A 22,007-nucleotide genomic window follows, 5' to 3' on the forward strand; every position below is an offset into this window, starting at 1 on the left:
CTCCTTTTCCACAATAATTCCAACTCAGATATTTTCTCACACCGTCTCTGATGAAGGGATATCCATAATATCCCAGAAACAGCTGTAAGATTGTTTCATTAAAAGTGTCCTGAAAACTCCTCACAGCCTTGGCTTTGTTACCTCCTTCTGTTTAATATATACATATATATGCATATATATATAGACGTATATATATACATATACATCATATATATATATATATACATACACATATATATACATACATATATATATACACACATATATATATATATACATATATATGTACATACATATATATATACATATGTATACATACATATATATATACATACATATACATATATATGCATATATATGCATATATATATATATATATATATATATATATATATATATATATATATATATATATATATATATATATATATGCATACGTATATATATATACATATACATATATATGTATGTATATATATATATATACATACATATATATATATATATATATATATATATATATATATATATATATATATATATATGAGAACGATAATATTTCTAAAAATAATATCGTTGTATGGCCTTGAGTATAAGCCGTACAGGCAGATTAATAAAATATATATACACATTGGTACTATATAAGAATCCGCTTTGCTAAAAATAGAAGATAGAATCTTCTAAGCAACAGAAGAAACACAAAATTAATACAGACATGATAGGAAAAACATTTAGTGAACCTACCACAGCCGAGAATATAGGAGGAATGGTGGTTAGTTTGATATTGTGATTTCGAATTTAACGTCAAAGGTGCCTGATTCTCATCAGTCAAAACTGCCAGTGACGACTACTAGAATTTTCCCCCATCATGGCTGCAGATTCCTTTGCGTGGTCCAGCACCGTTGAAACAAACGAAATACGTGAAATTATTTGAAAATAAATATGCAAACGATAATATTTCTAAGAATAATATTGTGCGTGAGCGTTATACTAATACATCTGTTTGTTGTCTACACCACCTGTCTTCGTCTTTTTTTTTGTGAATTCCCCCCCATATATATATATATATATATATATATATATATATATATATATATATATATATATATATATATATATATATATATATATATATATATATATATATATATATATATATATATATATATATATATATATATATATATATATATATATATATATATATATATATATATATATATATATATATATATATATATATATATATATATATATATATATATACACATCTTGGTTGTCTGGAAAGTTCTGAGCGTTTTTAAGCTAAATATTTCTAACGCTTCATTGAACACACATGAAGCATAACACAGTAAAATCTTTGGCATTGCTTGAAGTGTTAGTGCAGCTCTTCTTTTTTTCCTGACTGAAAATAGATTTGTCTTTCATTCCTGTTACCTTTGTACTCGTTGTAATGTTTCTCTATTTGAAAAAGGGATAAAATGCTGCAAAGACTAGCAAAAACATTTGTGAAGTTTATGGTGATAATTCTATAGGTAAATCAACAGGTCGAGAGTTTAACTTGGAAGAGTTTAGCTTGGAAGATGACAGTCGCAGTGGAAGACCTTCAAAATTGGATGATGATGTTTTTAAGGCAATAATCGAAGAAAACTTAAATATCACAACTAGAGAACTTGCAGAGGAGGTGGAAGATTCGAAAAGTATGGCTCATGAACACTTAGTGAAACTAAGATACATTTCTCGTTATAATGTATGGGCCTTTCGCAAACGCTCAGAACAAAAGTGCTTGGTTCGGTATGAATTGTGTTTGGTGGGATCATAAAGGTATAATTTATTATGAGCTTCTCACACAAAACCAGACCATTAATTGTGATGTATATAATGTTAGTCAGCTGGCTAATTTGAAACAAAAAAAAACACAAAGAATTCAGGCCGGAGAGTACCAACAGCAAAGGCGTAGTGTTCCAACAAAACCACATGTGTTTTGGCAACCCGAACAATGTAACATGAACTTCGCTGGGGTCTCTAACCCCATCCAACATATTCTCCTGATATTGCGCCATCCGACTACCACTTCTTTTCGGCTCTACAGAACTCATTGCAAGGAAAAACATTCAACGATTTAGATGGAGTCAAAATACATCAAGATAACGTTTTTCTTCAAAACCAGTCAAATTTTATGCTGATGGAATATTTAAATTGCTTGATAGGTGGACAAAGGTCATTAATAATAATGGAAATTATTTCATTGAATACAATTTATTGAAAGGTCAATTATTTATATCTTTCTTTGCATATTACAATACGGTCAGAACTTTCCGGACAATCTAATATACATACATACATATATATACATATATATATATATATATATATATATATATATATATATATATATATATATATATATATATATATATATATAAATGTTGAAATAAATGTGTACGAGATTTCACAGCTCTACCATCACTCCTTCATAGACAGCCTATGAACTTTTCAGCCCACCTTCATGTGTGTTTGTGTTTGTGCATGTGTGTGTGAGAGAGAGAGAGCGTGTTTGTGCGTGGGTATACATAAGAAAAATGGATGAAGATGCACAATCACATGAAAATATTTGTTATAATCTTTTTAGAAAAATGAAAAGACGAAAAGCAGGTGTAATTTTTCATTTAGACATATTAATCTTTGTAATTTACATGGAAACTAAAAAGTTTTAATACAATAAATGAAATATTACTTCTTATTTTTGTCTTTTCTATAATAATTGTTTTCAAGTTATTGTGAATATGCCGATTTTCGTTCGTCTATAGAATACTACTTGTATGGAAAATATTAATGTTCACTCTTTGTGTGTGTGTGTGTGTGTGTGTGTGTGTGTGTGAGTGTGTGTGTGTGTGTGTGTGTGTGTGTGTGTGTCAGTATGTATATATGTATGTATATATAAGTATATATATATATACACACACACATATATATATATAACATATATAACATATATATAACATATGTACATATATATATATATATATATATATATATATATATATATATATATATATATATATAACATAAGTATATATATATATATATATATATATATATATATATATATATAAACAAAAATAAAAAAATAAAAATGGGTTTGTATGATAGTGTATAGAGGAATACTCTGACTCGCCAGTGTTACAGGAATGTTTTACCTGTTCGAGATATGGACAAGCGATGGTGGGGGACAAACACAGACTCACAAACACACGCACACACACATATATATATATACATATAAATATATATACGACGGGCTTCTTTCAGTTTCCGTTTACCAAATCCACTCACAAGGCTTTGGTCGGCCCGAGGCTATAGTTGAAGGTGCCACGCAGTGGGACTGAACCCGGAACCATGTGGTTGGTAAGCAAGCTACTTACCACACAGCCACTCCTACGCCTACGGAAAATATGGAACGCTTCACGTGTCACCCTTGCGTAGGGGTCATGCTAATGTTCACTGTATCGTTCCAATTATAGAATATGTACCGCAGTAACTATATATATACAGGCGATATGTATATATACGGATATGTAAATGTATTTGGCATGTAAATATATACTTAGTATATTAAGTGTATGATCAATTTATACAATGAAGTTCTACAAGTGCAATCATATTCTATAAATTCCTCATACACTTGATATAATACTACTACTGTCCATATCTACACCAATTTACACCACTAAACTCCCAGCAAAGTAATCAACGTTAGAAATCTTTTTGGAAACCACTTCAATTAAAGGACGAATCCACATTCAACCTTTTACACACGTATATATGTGCATAAGTATATATGTGTACATATATATATATATATGTGTGTGTGTGTGTGTGTGTGTGTGTGTGTGTGTGTATGTATATTTGTATAAATATATATATATATATGTATGTGTGTGCTATAATATCCTAACCAAATATATACTTATATACCAGCATATATATATATGTGCGTATATATAAATATATATATATGTGTGTGTGTGTGTGTGTGTGGAGAGAGAGAGAGATTTAGATTTTTGTAAATATGTATGCATATATACATACATATATGTGTGTGTGTGTGCGTGTGTTTGTGTGTAGATATCCAATACAACGAAAAAAGCTCCTCTTCTAGGGATGTAAAACATCCAATTTTATATATATATATATATATATATATATATATATATATATCTTGCCCCTTATTTCAATATGTTTCATATCAGAAAATGTAGGTAGTGATGTAAGAGTACCATTGTTTAATTTTTGTTATGCTTTCCTGGTATTTCTTTAGCAGTTTTGATTGCAACGTTCGCTCTATAATCTAAGTATGTACTTGATTTTAAATAAACGCTCTCCTATATGTGTGTCTGTGTGCCTGTATATGTGTGAGTGTGCACATGCGTGTGTGCGCGCGTGTGTGCGCGCGTGTGTGCGCGCGTGTCTGTATGCGCGTGTGTGAGTGTGTTTGTATATATGTATATAAGTATGCGGGTATGTCTGCGTTTGAGTGTATAGATGTATGTGTGTGTTTGTTGCGTGCATATGTGAGGGGGCGTGCGTGTGTAGACACAAATGCATATGACGTAAAACTATTAGTAGATATCGACACATACACACCTAAACTCAAGATACACATGAAAAGAACTAATTATTAATGTTCTAATCAAGAACAGTAAAAAATCACACAAACAAGCTAAAACTGAAAATGCATCCAATAAGCCTTTTACTGAATGGCCTACTACAGAATCATATAGGAAATAAAAAAGTAAGAAGAGAATATAATGCTGAAAGCATATTTATCGAGAGAAATGTAGATGTTCAGATATTCTACTTAAGTTAGGTAGAATGAGAGATTGAGCGATATGTATCTACGTTTGCATGTATACTTATATATATATAAAGAAAGAGAAAGAGAGAGAGAGAGAGAGTGAGAGAGAGAGAAAGAGAGAAAGAGAGGGAGGAAGATAGAGAGACAGACAGAGGGAAAATGAGCGGTTACACAGACACACAGATATGCACATACATATTTACATACATATTCCCATATCTATATATATATTCATACATGTTCATATGCATATATACGCTCATGCATTCATATATATATATATATATATATATATATATATACATATATGCATACGCACATGAATTACTGTAAAAGAGTATATTTCTGCAACCATTTTGTTATAGATAAGGCCTATTTTCCGTTAAACTACAATAAAGAGTTATTAAACTTTCGTTTGTGTTTGTGTTGGTAGCAAGGTAAGCTGATATAGAGATAAGTATTAGAGGATCTATTGGAAACAGGTTTCATTCCATACTTCGTAGTCTTAGTCTAGCTGTGATGGAGCGAAAAATTCTTGCTAGAAAATTGTCTGAAGCCGATGAGAAAGCAAGCCACGACATCTGACTCAACGAAGAGTAGGAGTCGAGCAAGAAGCACGAGGATTGAGGTTGGTAGAAACATTTGTCCCAGAATCACAACATCTTGCACAACAAAGCTTGTGCTGCTGTGCCGGCAGTTAGGTCGTCTACATGGGCAATTTGCGTTGGGTAATTTGCCTTGGGTAATTTGCCTTGGGCAGTTGTAGCATCGCGGTGGAAGAGGTCAAAATACTACAGTACTGCTTCACCACCTGATGAGACTGACATTCATGCCCGGAGATAGAATACAACACCACCATCTTCATACAGGCACTTGCCCTAAATATTCATGATATTAATTTACATAGTAAATACGCATACACACGCACACACATACACACGCACACACACACACATACACACGCACACATACACACGCGCACACATACACACGCGCACACATACGCACGCACACATATACACAGACACACACGGACACACGCACACACATACATACGCACACACACACACTCACACACATCATATACAAACGCACACACATACACACGCACACAGATACACACGCACACACACATACACATGCGCACACATACACACGCACACACATAAAAAAGCACACACATACACACGGACACACATATGCACGCACACACATACAAACGCACACATATACACACGCGCGCGCGCGCGCATACGCCCATATATCTACATATTTCTTCATTATATACTTCTCGGAATAACTTATCACAGCATCTGGGGTGCGGCTCTGCTTCAGGCGTTTCAAGGTTTTGAAAAGTATGGAAGCCTCTTTTAGCCATTATTCAGGAATACTCTTTTTCAGATTAGCAGCACGTGTCAGATTCCTAGGTTATGGTTAGTTAGCAGGTAAATATAAGTCGGCTTTGAATATGGAAATAAATAGCAACGGAAGAAAGCACGGATGGTTCCATTCCGAGGAATAGCACCTGATAGCCATCCGAACCAGGATTTCGTTGAAACCATTGGATGCAGCATGATGTGAACAAATTCGGCAGGTGAAATTGTGAAGTCAGTAGCAAATGTAATGAGATAACGATGAGACAAACAGTCAACAAACTGTCAACGGCCAGGATCATCCAGTTAGGCTATGGAACGGTCCCTATCATCTGTAGTTGTAGCGTACAAAAGATGAGATATTCAGCTATCGAAAGAGCAATGTGACTTATTGGTCCGGGCAAGTCGCCCAACCGATGATGACGATGACGACGACGACGACGACGACGACGACGACGACGACGACGACGACGACGACGATGACGATGGTGGCAGTGGTCGTAGTTGTGCTACTGCTGCTGCTGATGATGATGATGATGAAATGGTATGAACTTTAAGATACGTAAAAGAATCCATATTTGTGCCTGCGCTCTCAAACAAAATACCTTTGTTATCAATTTTCCCTGTCATTCTCTCGGAGTCGATAAATAAATTTCCGACTTAAACTTATTGATTACCAGAATATCATAACATGTCCGACAGGTGATATTGCACTGTCAATTCCGGCTCTTGTCATTTTGATAATAACGCCAGCAGCTTTTCTCGAAGACAAACGTCAAAAAGATACGTTTGCATACGCATCTCATTTTGGCTTCTGTAGATATAACATTAAACAAGCCCACACTGACACGTTCACACACACACATATATGCATGTATTTGAATTTATGTACTTACGCATGTATGTATGTATTTATATATGTAAGTATATGTATATTTGTATGTATATGTATATATATATATGTATATATATGTACATATATATACGTATATACATAAGGCTGAGGAGGGTATTGGATTTAACCAAACCCAAGAAGATACAGGTAATACCGAGTAAGTGCTGTATATCGACTAGTTTGCCCCAGTCGTTGTATGAACAGGATTGGGGATTATAAGTCGTATATTAGCGTGTGTATATGTAAATATATAAAAATAAAAAGATAAAGAGAGTAATGATAAGGTTGGAGAAGTATTTTATGGATAGAGTCTTACAGCTGTTTCTGGGAAGATCCAGTACTTCCCTTCATCGGAGACAGAAAAAATAAAGTAATCTATTATTATATCCATAGGCAGATATTTTTAGTATGAAGTGGTAAAGAGTGCGATGCGCTGAAAAAAGAGAGAACAGTACTTGAAGTGTGGTTTCATTCTAGTAGTAAATATCCGTGTATATATATATATATCAGCCTTCGTTCCAACATCTATTTCCGGATTATCCCCATAAGGAGTACTTTACACGGATTTCTACACGGATATTTACTACTAGAATGAAACCACATTTCAAGTACTGTTCTCTCTTTTTTCAGCGCATCGCACTCTTTACCACTTCATACTAAAAATATCCGCCTATGGATATAATAATAGATTACTTTATTTTTTCTGTCTCCGATGAAGGGAAGTACTGGATCTTCCCAGAAACAGCTGTAAGACTCTATCCATAAAATACTTCTCCAACCTTACCATTGCTCTCTTTATCTTTTTATTTTTATATATTTACATATACGTATATACATATATATACGTACATATATATATATATATATATATATATATATATATATATATATATATATATATATATATATATATATATATATATATATATATATATATATATATATATACATACATATATATGCATACATATATATATATACATACATATATATATATATACATATATATAGATAAATATATATATATATATATATATATATATATATATATATATATATATATGCATATATATATACATACATATATATATGTATACATGCATAAGCATATATATATACATATTGATACATATATAGATACATAAATATAGATAGATAGATAGATAGATAGATAGATAGATAGATAGATAGATAGATAGATAGATAGATAGATAGATAGATAGATAGATAGATAGAGATGTGCGTCTGTGTGTGTGTGTGTGTTGCTCGTTGTTTGTTCATTCTTGAGCCATGCCCGGCTCATAAGGGCCAGTTTCCCGGGAAGATATTACAATAACAGACCAAAGGATGACACTCACGACGGCTCATAAGTGGAAATCTTCTCGAAATGATAGAGTAGCAATTTTCTGGCTTGCAACGTGCCCGTGCGCACATAAGAAGTTAGTCTAGTTATTCAATGAAATCATAAGAGCCCCTACGAAAACACCTGATTGCTTAGGGTTAGCAAGAGGTATTACTTACTCTTGAAGAATAATGAAACCAAATTTCCTCAAAACTGTCGGTCCATAACATATCTATCTAACACGTATAAGATTTTAACATACATCCTTTGGAGAAAGCATACACCTGGTCGGAACGCCAGTCCACCGCAGGTGAGCAGCTAGATCTAGAAGGAAAGAGTGAGAGAAAGTTGTGGCGAAAGACAGCAGAAGTTCTCCACTACCCTCTGCCGGATCCGCATAGAGCTTAGGTGTTTCGCTCATAAACACACATCACCCAGTGTAAGATTCGAACCCACGATTACTCGATCGCGAGGCCGCTGCTCTAGCCACTAGGCCATATGCCTCCATATGTGTGTGTGTGTGTGTGTGTGTGTGTGTGTGTGTGTGTGTGTGTGTGTGTGTGCGTGTGTGTGTGTGCGTTTGTGTGCGTGTGCGTGTATTTATGTAAACATGTATGCACACACAACCCCCATATGTGTGTATATCTACGTGTAACGTTACTTCGTAAAAAATATCATATTTTTGTCGCGTAGGCGATATTCTATGAATGTGAATGCGTCTTTCAGTTTATTATTTTTTCACTTATAGTACTTATTCGTTTCTTTCCTTAATTACATTGTTCCCGTTCTTCTCATAACTCGTCTTTATTTATTGTTAGTTCTCAATATGTCATCTTATTTTTTTCTGATCATTTTTGCCGATCATATCCGCTCATTATATTCCAGCAACTTTATATTCCAGCTATTCATTATATCCCAGTTGCTGAGACTGGGAAATTAAACAATATTTTTGAAATATGACAAAACTGTAATGACAATTGGTAGGCAGCTGGTGAGGGATGGAGCATATTCGCGTGCATATTGTGTGCTTTCTCATGTTCTTTCATATACTGCTCCTTTGTCGTCCCCTTCTGCCAGCTACAATTGTCTATCTAGCTAAATCTGTATATGTATATATACATATGAGAGAGAGAGAGAGAGAGCTATATACACATACATACATATGTTTACGAATATATGCATGTAACACTTCTTATGATCTTTTGGACAATAACTGACGAGGGATTAACATCGTCCTATGTGTGAATTTTCCGTTTCAGTTTCTATTCAAATTTTTGGAACATATTATTTAATATAACGCTACGTACTTAGTTTTTACCCATTCAGTTGAATATGTACATATGTGTGCGGGAGTTGCTATATGGATATTTGAAGAGCGAGAGGGTAACATACACATATATATACAGGTGAGCGTGTGTGTGTGTGCGCGCGAGCGCGCACTTGCATGTGCCTGATTTTGTATGTGCTTGGTCCATGTTTGATTTCGTATATATTCTTTATATCATCGTATTTAGTTGTATCTGTGTGTGTGTGGGGGGGGGGGGGGTATGTGATGGCATGTATGCGTACTAACAACACACGCTCGCCCTTGAGGAATGAAATTCTACAGAGTATAATCTACGAATCGAGCTATAACTGCCTTAGACATATCATCTCTCGAATTCAACAAACTTGATAAGAACAATAAAATAATATAAACTTTACTACAAAGAATATTGATATCCAAAACTACATATTAAATAATAATAACTATTTAGCTAAAGACAGATAGCAGGAAATGTGAAATTATAAATATATTTATCTTCCTACTCATAAACCTCACTCAGAGATAAAACTGCGTTATCACAAATTCCAGGAATATTTTTCTATTCACTAATGGGTTTTGCATATTTATACATTAATAATTTATCCACATGAATTTTTAATAGAATTTTTCACGGGTATTGTTCAAAGAGTGCTTCCTCTAATAAATCATCCAATCTAGTGATATTGTGTTCTACTACAGTATTTAAGAATTTAGAGGGCATTTTTTTTTTGTGCATTTCTTTTATGTATTTATGTGTAACGTTTTGTTTTTGCCGTAATGCGAAGACTTCTAATTAGTATTTGTGCAGTAAGGTTTCAAGTACTGAAAACTCAATCAGTATGTGTAGCGATGGATCTGTATATCATGAATACAATGTTTCAACTAAAAAAGTAAGTATAAAACGACGTAGATGCCCCCTGGGTCTAAGAAATGGCACTTTATAGATTATATCTTCACTAGGAAATGTAATACCACGGACTTTGGTGTTTGTGCAAGTTATGCGTGGTGTAGAGTGCTGGACTGGCTATAAGCTTTTGCGTGCAAAGGTGAATTTTGTTGTCAAGCCTAAGTTTAGAGCAAACAATAAGTTGCCTAAACGGATCGATGTCAACAAACTTAAGACACCGTCAGTATACAATGAGTTTGTGAGTATACTCTTTTACTCTTTTACTTGTTTCAGTCTTTTGACTGTGGCCATGCTGGAGCACCGCCTTTAGTCGAGAAAATCGACCCCAGGACTTATTCTTTGGAAGCCTAGTACTTATTCTATCGGTCTCTTTTTCCGAACCGCTAAGTTACGGGGACATAAACACACCAGCATCGGTTGTCAAGCGATGCTGGGGGGACAAACACAGACATACAAACACATACGCACATACATATATATATACGACAGGCTTCTTTCAGTTTCCGTCTACCAAATCCACTCACAAGGCTTTGGTCGGACCGAGGCTATAGTAGAAGACACTTGCCCAAGATGCCACGCAGTGGGACTGAACCCGGGACCATGTGGTTGGTAAGCAAGCTACTTTCCACACAGCCACTCCTACGCCTAGTATATTTATATATTATATATTGTGAAATTTAATTTAATCTTAATTTTGATAAATTAAATTAAATTGAATTTTTCCCTGTAAATATGGATTTTTATCCCTAATATTATTATCATAATTATTTTATATATATATATATATATATATATATATATATATATATATATATATATATATATATATAGCTTAGCTGTAATGGATGACTATATTAGTGGTGACAAATACAATGAAAAGGAATACGATGACATAGCATATTAAACTCAATATAAAGGAGCTGTATCGCAAAGAGTTTCATGCATATGTATATATACACATACAAATATCTTAAATACATAAACATACAAACGCACACATGTACGCCTATGTGTATATGCATGTTGTGTGAGTGCATGTGTGAGCCTGCAGTTATGGTCTATACGTACAGATGGTGATACGAACGGAGAGAATGAGCCATTCACTAAGAGATATATTGGTCATGATATTCTACGAAAATGTTTCTTTATTACATTTGCAATCCCCTACAGTTTTTCAAATGTTATTTAAAAATGAACAGACATATATATATGTGTGTGTGTGTGAGAGCATGTGTGTTTGTGTGTGTACACAAATATGCATTAATATGCATATGGTATTATGTTTGTGTATGATATATATGTGCATATTCTTTATGTGTCTGTGTGTATTCATATGTACATACAAACATACAATACACTACATCCATACAGAATATTAGATTAAAGTTCATAATAATAGTATTTTTATGTTTCTCTTTCCTCCTCGCACTACTATACAATAATCAAAACTAATTCCGTTTTCTTAAAGGAAATGAGAATCTAATTTCAGTCGAAATACATTGGAAACAAATCATTTATTTCCATTTCGTTGCTTTCCATCTAACTACATTTCACCCTTTGTTATTCTTGTTCTTTTGTTTGTTTGTTTTTTCACAATAATGCATTTTCGTAAATGGAAGAGAATCAAATATATATTGGTAGAATATTTTTCGTGTATCATATTAATCTTCATATTATTATTGGATGATATATTTACTAATACCCCACCCGGAAAAAAAATATCAAATGTACGTATAAACAATAACTAATCTTGATGACGTTGCCCCAGTATGGTCATAATCGACTGGCTGGAAAAATGAATTCTATTATCGATTAGAAAAAAAAACAGAAAAAAAAAAGATATGATATCATTGATAAAGTCCACAAATTTGAAGAAGTATAATATTAAGAATGGTTACAAAATTTACCACAAAACAAGTAATTTTCAGAGGAGTAAGTTGATTACATTGACCTCGCTACTTGACTGCTAGTGTATTTTATCAACACTGGAGGGATCAAAGGCAAAATTGACTTTCAGAGAATTTGAACTCAGAATTTAAATACACGGAGCAAATGTTACAAGACATTTTCCCAACCTTCTAACGATTCTGCTGGCTCCTCACTGTAGAGGTATAATTATAGTAATTCCAAATTTTGGTACGGAGCCAGGAGTTTCTGGAGAGGGATTAAGTCCATTACATCGACCCCAGTGTTCAACTGGTACTTATGTTATCGACCCTGAGAGTATGAAAGGCAAAGTCGACGCCGGCGGCATTTGAACTCAGAAAGTGATGACGGACGAAATGCCGCTAAGCATTTATGCCCGGTAAGCTAACGATTCTTCCAGCTTGCCGCCTTACAGATATTTTAATAATAGTTTGAAATTTTGGCATAAGACCAACAATTTTAACGCGATGAGTATTAGTCGATTACATCAACGCATACGCGCAAATATTATCGACAGCTAAATAATAATAATAATAATAATAATAATAATAATAGATCAAGCACGCAGCGGAAAATGAGCTACATATAAGACAGAAAGCAAATGAAGAAGCACCAGACGAAGGGAGCAACTCCCCACTAGTCTCAGTTGAAAGACTGCTATCTGACCAGAACACGCAAAGTCTGAAGAAATGAATTGTAATGAACCTGATAAAGACAGCGAGGAAAGTGATAAAAACAATATTTGAAGACTACACATTTACTGAAGAACTTAGAGAGTCTATGATAGAAATAAAGCAGAAAATCTTGAATAAGCGTGGAATTGTAAGACACGCCGATATGCATGATAGAGAACCACTTCATAAACTCTGAAATACAATCCAAAACAGATAAATTAAAACTAAAAATTATGTGACAAAACAAATTATACAAGAATTAAAACCAGATCTCACTGAATTAAATGAAACAATTTGCGCAGCTGTTAAGACGATTGAAACCAGTTGTACGCCTCTGAAAAACACAAAGAAGTACACTCCTGAGAAGAATTCGAAACTGGAAAAGTGGAATTGAAAAAAAAGATTGAAATAATGAGAGGTGAAATATCAATATTGAATGACCTAGTTTTGGAAACGATGTAAAAACCAGAAAAGAAGAAACATAAAGAGAAAACATAGATTCTTACCAAGTGAACTGTTTTCAGCAAAAGAAGCACTGCAACAAAATGTTCAAGGTAAAGCTCAAAGATTTGAGAAGAGAAACAAGTTTTAGAAGCAAAATAAGCTATTCATATCCAGTGTGAAAACATTCTACAGAGAAACAGGGAAGGAGAAAGTACCTGTTTGAAGACTCCCCTCTCAGGGAAGAAGCTGAGATCTTTCGGAAAAATATCTGGTGCGATGAAAAGTCTCATAATGAAAGTGCAAACTGGATTAGACGCTAAGAAGAATCCTATCAAAACTTGCCAGAACAAGCATGGGAAGATATTACAATAACAGACCAAAGGATGACACTCACGACGGCTCATAAGTGGAAATCTTCTCGAAATGATAGAGTAGCAATTTTCTGGCTTGCAACGTGCCCGTGCGCACATAAGAAGTTAGTCTAGTTATTCAATGAAATCATAAGAGCCCCTACGAAAACACCTGATTGCTTAGGGTTAGCAAGAGGTATTACTTACTCTTGAAGAATAATGAAACCAAATTTCCTCAAAACTGTCGGTCCATAACATATCTATCTAACACGTATAAGATTTTAACATACATCCTTTGGAGAAAGCATACAAATTTATGGAACAGTACAATATTTTCTCCACTGAACAAAAAGAGTATTGAAAAGGGTTGCAAAGATCAATTCTTAATCAATCGCATCATCCTTGAGAACTGTCATAACAAACGCAGAAATCTTTGTTCCGCATGGATTGATTATAAAAAGACCTTTGACAGCATACCGCATTCATGGATCTTGAAATCGCTGGATATCTTCAGGATTTCTCTTGTTATTTCAAACTTCCTGCGCAACATGCCAGTGCGGAATATGAATCTCCACTTATACCACTCTAATGGAGTACTAACAACAAAAAATATTAATATCAAATGCGGCATTTCCAAAGTGACTCCCTTTCACCTTTAATTTTTTGCATATCCCTAATACCCCTTACAAATAAACTTAACAGAACGCCTATAAAATTGGCGACAAGAAAATAAGTCATCTATTTTATATGGATGACTTAAAACTTTAAGGCAAAAACGATAATGACCTTGAAGGACTACTACGTACTGTGAAAGCATTCAGTGATGATATCGGGATAAAAGTTGGTCTTGATGAATGTGCCAAGGCCACTTTCCAGAAAAGGAAATTGAAGACCTCACATTCACTGCATTGAGTTACTTGGGAACATAACATTCTTCAAATGCATCCCATTTTGAGTTTGGCAGAGATATTGCTTCGTCTTTTGCCAAATATTAATCTTCAGTTTCTAGAATATTTTATTTGGGGCTTGTTTACGTAAACACTTTTTCTAAGATATTCCCGTAAGAAAACATTGAGATCGGTTAAATCCAAAACGGAACGTGTCTTTTATAGCTGCCTGTATTATTGATCGTAGTAAGTTGACAAGTAAATTTTAACCCGCCAAATTCGATTAGTGATGTGAACCATAGCATTTTACGTTTAACGTTGTTTACAAAGTCTGCAACAAATAGTGATGTTTGATAATGTATTGGATTTAAACCTTGAGGTTGCTTAACGTCATAACATCGGTATAAAATCGTTGTGAAAGAAAACTCATCAGGATTCCATTGTCTTTGCCAACTATTGCTCCAGAAGATATATGATATCTATGATTACACGAAAGAGAAGGTCCGAAGTAATAATTGAAAGAAGAGAAGGTAGGAGGGGGGAATCAGCATAGTATTTTGGTGGTCGTGGTGGTGGCGTGATTAAAGCTAACAAGGATTTTTTTCCTTGGAAAATTGGATATATTCCAGTGTAGGTTACAAAGTCAAATCTAAAGGAAATGTTCCCTGCAGAAGGACGTGGAAATTAATTATTAGTAAAGTAAAAACCTTTACAGGTGCATCTATAAGTAATCACACGCTTGAAAAATATCTGATTTCTTTTCTCTAATGCTCTTAACATGAACCAAAGATTTATCTATGATTATTTGTTAAAACGTAATAAGATTAGAAGCAGAGAAAAATTTGGAAGCACATTAGCTGCTATAAGACATCAAGTTACTGGATATATAACAAAACATCAGTGTGATTCACCTGTCCGACATAGAGGTACGCACACTCATTCTGGCTAACTACGATCTTCATAAGTTTGATCTACTGATCAGAGAAGCTATATCTCCTATTAAAGCGATCTTTCTGTATTCTAGTTGCAAGTGTTTTGGTGATGTTGAACGTGAATGGCAGTGAAAGTAGTGCCATGAAGCGGGTGGCTACATAATGCAGTTTACGTATGCTACGGTTTCTTTTAATTTCGCATATCAATCTTGTGAGACAGGCGCTTCTCAGACTTCATCAAGTGTCTAGCAAATTTCTTGAGGACTCTCAGCTCACACAACTTCAGTCGTATTGTAGATTGTACAGTAAAGTAATGTATGAGGAAGAATAAGAAAAGAACAGAAAAACGGATTCTAAATAATAAAAACATTCTTCATCTGTAGACAAAATCCAGCAGAGATTTTTCCCGTTCTTTCCGCCTGGTCAAAAATAGGTACACTCAACTCACAATCTTAGACGAAATCTCTTCCCACTGATAAATAGGAAACAATAAATAATACATTCATGGATAATGCGAATAGCTTCCGAGCTGAGTAAAACTTTAGTTATCATTCTCAAAATTAGTAAGCATGCGTGAAAAAAAATAACTAAGTGAATTACTTAACAGCCTATCATCTAGTCAAACCACAATAGGGTAACGTCCTATTCAGAAACGTTACATGTTATTAGATTAGTTCTCTTATTTCCAATTGTAGTTTGTGATTCAAAAGGTTATCTAAATATAATTGAGTTCTATTAATTTCGATGAATAAACGTATTTATAATGGTATTTTAGGTTTCATTGTTGTCGGCAGATTTACAAAATTACTCATCAGTTTTCTGGAATAGAATTCACTGAAACAAACTTTGCTATGTCACTCTGACATACTTTTGTCTATAGGCATGCCAGGAAAAACAGTCAGTGCGTGTAAATAACCGTTTACATATATTTATATGTATGATTCAATTCATTGGTCTAATGTTGCCTTTTTACAAATTACAAATTTTAAGAACGAGAAAAAGGAATCAGAAGACGAACAAATTAAGTGAAGTGAATATAGTTCTGGGTAATAGCTACTATCTGATTATTTGAGTAACATTCATTTCCAAACACTTATTTCATATTTGCTGTAGGACGTGTGAAGAAAAGTTTCGGTTTTTCTCCCTTTATTTTTATCATTTTATTGATTATTTGAAAACACAATTCGTAGAGGAAATTACTGACATTGTATAAAATTATTTCTATAAAATTTATTTGTTTTTCACTTTATATATCTTATTATTTAAAGAAAGCCATTCAAAAAAATTAACAAAGCAATGTGTCGGTAGCGCAAGGGACTAGTTGAAAATTGTACTTCCATATTTAAAACTGAATCTAAAAAATGGAAATATAAAATGAAGTGAAAAATCTATTCCAAACGACAAAAAATGCCTTCATTTTGTGCAAAAGAAATTCAATTACCAAATATTTGCAATATCTGTTTTTCTGTTGTTTATGTTATTTCTCGTTTTTCTTTTTGTTACAGTTATACTGAGCCTATACTAGCTTATTTAAATAGAAAATTATTTGACACATGTCTTTGTAAATATATGAATAATACTGAAATATAAAATTGTCAATTTCATTCCCAGTCATAACTTCTTAATTTACATACTTACATTATTTGATTATACACACAACACCAAACACACACATACCTATATATATATATATATGTGTGTGTGTGTGGGTGTGTGTGTGTGTGTGTGTGTGTGTGTATGTATGTATTATGTATGTATGTGAGTATGTAAATGCGTTTTCTAACCAGCTAATAATCTATAATAATCGAATCCTACAAGATGTAGCTTTGGTATCAATGTCAGTTCTACCGTAACATAAATGGTTTTTCGACACTTATTCCGCGTTTGATACGTTATTTATTGCTTTGTATCTTTTGACAGTATTATAAAACTTTCAAGCAAGATTAAGATTTGAAAAACCGCCTGCAAATACAATTACATGATCACTTGTGGTACTATATGATATCAACTCTTCAAATCTCTGTAGATTTATACTGCTCTGAATATATGTAAGATGTCAATATTTAAGCTAGATATTATTGATAACAAATTATACGAAAGCAGTAACATGTCTCTAATGGACCAGCTAATACCCTGTGAGACAATCTAACACATTTCAATAATGCACCTCTTATAGCAAATCCAAATTAATTAAAATCAATCCTATTTCAAAACTTAAAATAAAACAATAAAAAAATAATATGCAAAAAAAAAACATGATAGCATACAACCTAAGTATCAGCTGCTGTTCAAAATCAGAAATTCCAAATTATTAATTTCCATATCTCCGAAATCAAATGCCTGGAACTGATTAAGTTATAAAATCCAGAGAACACTTTTGAATAACGGATCACTGATTTTTGATTGATGCAGAACAGGAAGTTCCAATTACGTTCCGTCACCGTGAGCTTTTATACACATTTTTGGTTTGATTAAAAGTGCGAAGAATTGAGAAAGCAATGTTTTTTTTTTTTTTTCCTGCAAAACATTATTTAGTATCATCACTCAATCCATGAAAAATATTTCGACACTACATTTAATAGAACTGAATGGAAAAGTGTAAAAACAACAACAATAACGTTAATGACAATGGCAAAAATGTCAAAGTGAAATTCAAATAAATATTGATGCACGCAGAGATACTAATAAAACAAGCACCAGTTGAGTACTGGGGTCAATGTAATCGACTTACCCCTCCCCCAAAATACGTTTGATATGTTGATGAACAAGAGCATTTACATGTTTCCAGTAATCCCCTATGTCAGTCCAAATCTGCTTTGTTCTCAATAACTGGGATTCCGGATTTGATTTAAATGTATGATGCAGATAGCAGGAGCGGCGCTGAAGGGGCTGCGAGATAACGTGTGCTTTCAAAATAACTGTTACTATTCTGCCTTCTGAAAACTTAACTTTTTTGACCAAAAACTCAATACTAGCTTTTGAAAAACTATATAGATTTTGTGTAACAGCCACAAAAATGCAAGAATTTAACCAAACGTTTCTGCAATCCTTACCAAACAAAAGAGACATTATCAATGAACTATAACCAGAGTACTGGCACAGTTGGGATGAGATTTCAAACTAAAAAGAGATGAAAGAAAATGTAGCAACAGCCCCAAAGAGCGATGAGTTGCTCCTGATTCCCAAAAATATCTCCATCGAAAAGTTTTAGAATAAAAGATGAATGAGGTGCCACCAGAGACAAATATCGTCTTTCTGTTGATGGCTTTATTATGCGGCATGCAAAATAAATTAAATACTTTCCAAATCCAGTGAGTAGGAAAAGAAAGTTGGTCAGGCACAGAAACTACAAATAACAACACGTCTGGTAGTCCTGGGAGAGTTTCGAAACAATATTAATTACACACCTTATAAAGAATTACTTATGGAAACAACCACAAGTCTCGGATAAAGCAGAACCTATATTCTCCCAGAGAAATAAGTTAAGTGAACCTTCTCAGTGTCAGCCATGTTGTCCGAACATGGGAAACATACCAAACAAGAGAGTGATAAGGCACATAGCCTGACGTTGTACTGCTCGGTAACCTCAGATCACTAGGTATTGATATGGTAGCTATCAGTGACACCAGAATCTCAAAGGCACGAAATTGGTGCACATTTTTGATGCTACATGCTTACATTCCTCCTCTACCGCAAATGTTTGGCGGTATAGCTGTGCTGTTTCAGAAAGAGCTAAATATTGGGGTACGGATCATGTTCATGGAGCCAGAATGTAAGTTGGTGGTGTTGAACGTGATCAGCAGGGAAGGATACATCTTCACGAGAATAAACATCTATACGCCTGCATGGGCTGCGCAGCCTGATTTCATGAGGCGCCCTGTAGCCTTCTACGAATTTCCCCCTTTTTAGTGAAAGTGAGTGACTGGAACGGCATCCTGAATGCACGCGGAGATTGGATGCATCCATGGAGCGGGGAGTGCAAAAGTGACTGTATTTCACGAAAGCAGCAATGTGGACATGGACAAACTGCACTGTGCCTTCTAAACCCCTTGTTGTCGAGTTAATTTATATCATCAATTATTTACTAATATTCACTATTTCTTTACAGTACAATTAATATTAATTAACTTTCTAACGCCACTATATTAAACTAACTTAACAAAATGCAAGTATTATGTTGCTTTCAGTTAAAGCAACCATATCTATTACATGAAGTAACTTAATGTTCACCTAATTAAAAAAATTCATTATGGGCAACTCTACCAAATTAGATGTAACGAACTGTGGAGTACTGGGTGTGTTAGTCATTAATCTCGACAGTAAATTAGAAATAATATATCCAAAGTGAAGATTGTAACAATGCGAAATTGTTAACCGAATCTTTGTGCTTATATTCCCTTCTAAATAATAAAAGAAATTACCCTAAGTGCGAGACCATAGCATTATAATTACTTCTCGACCCTAAAATAATAAAATAGTTCTTAACAGACTAGACGCTTGCATTAGACGTCTGGTTATCAATAACAACGTCATATTCTACTTCTATGGAATTTCGATGTAATTCAAATTTCCATACAAATTCACTTTTCTGAACATACCAGTCATATTTCTCACACATATTCAGTTTGATCTCATTCATTACTCTCTGTTCTATGCTACTGTATCATGCAAGAAAAGTCAATACGTATGCTGATGTTTACTCAGAATATTTAATCTTGCAAAGGGAGAACTTTTGAAAATCAACTTTTGGATTCAGGGAATCAATGGCTTTTCAATGATCATATCATATACTACAAGGTTGACGTTGTATGCATTTCATTATAACGACTTTGAAAACTTATACCAGCGAATCAGCATGATTGCAATGAGATATCAAATGAGAGGGTAATGGGTTACAGCTTATAACTATGCAATACAGAGAGCAAATATTCAGTCAGCCTCCGATAATTGGGTTATTTAATACTGTGAATGAATCAAAGAATATTTCATATAAATCTCGTAAAACTGGTGATAAACTTAGTCAACTGCTTGATTATAGGTATTCATCAGTTCCAAATTAGCCTTATTGACATATCGGAGAGGGAATATATGTTTTATTTTCGCTAGGCTATGAGAGCATTGCAGTTTAACAATGTAAATTAAGTGGTAGTCATTAAATACACAGGCGTACACCAGCTTTTGTAATATTAACCTCAATAACGATGATAAATTGTTTGGATTCTCCCAGCATGAGATCACTGCCGACGTGTCACACGAGTAAATAATCCTTTTGAGTATCAAAGGAATCTCAGGTCACCTTCCATCTACTGCTTCGACAGTTTCGTGGCATAGAGCTCTGCAGGATCGCATATTCATATACTTATGCCTGCACAAATGAAAAAGGATAAGGAATCAGTCGTACAGAGTAATGGTAATTCCAAATAAATCAAACGTTTAACACAAATACATTACAAAGTTAAACATATATGCATATTTACATATGTGTGCGTGTGTGTGTTTTATCAGTGGCCAGCATATACAAAATAGACTGATTAATGTGAAATCCTATATATATATATATATATATATATATATATATATATATAATTATATATATATATATATATGTATGTATGTATGTATGTATGTATGTATATAGATAGATAGATAGATAGATAGATAGATAGATAGATAGATAGATAGATAGATAGATAGATAGATAATTCGTTTTCAATTATAAATATTTTCTATATCTATAAAACTCAAAATATATGTGTTTGTCTGTGTATGTGTATACTTTTTATGCATTTCCACATTTTTCATCCGATTTTGATGAAATTAGTTTTATTAAATGGCAAATTTACCCAGGCAGGTCACTGCTGCATTACCGACGCCTAGAGATACCCATTTTAGGAGAATAATCGATAAAACTGTCAAAAGTTGCACGTGAGAATAGCTTTTTACAGGAACGACCGAGTTTTGTAATTTTGTTGGCAAAAGGACCGTCATGTTGCGACGTTTCAGACAAATATTTTGGTACTGCCTTGGGGCCTCTGTTTCTCAAGAAAATTGCGAAAAACCTTGAAAAGAATCGATTTTTCGCATTTTTGAAAAGTTACACGTTAGAAAACTTT

The 22,007-nt window shown here is 33.7% G+C and overlaps 1 pseudogene; it reads right to left on the bottom strand.

Moving 5' to 3' along the window:
* Nucleotides 1–3,449: 3,449 nt before the first annotated feature.
* Nucleotides 3,450–3,542, bottom strand: LOC128249996 (U6 spliceosomal RNA; annotated as a pseudogene).
* Between the last annotated feature and the right edge of the window lie 18,465 nt (nucleotides 3,543–22,007).

The sequence above is a fragment of the Octopus bimaculoides genome, chromosome 18 (assembly GCF_046866305.1).
Source record: "Octopus bimaculoides isolate indiv1 chromosome 18, ASM4686630v1, whole genome shotgun sequence".
In the NCBI taxonomy this organism is placed as follows: Eukaryota; Metazoa; Mollusca; class Cephalopoda; order Octopoda; family Octopodidae; genus Octopus; species Octopus bimaculoides.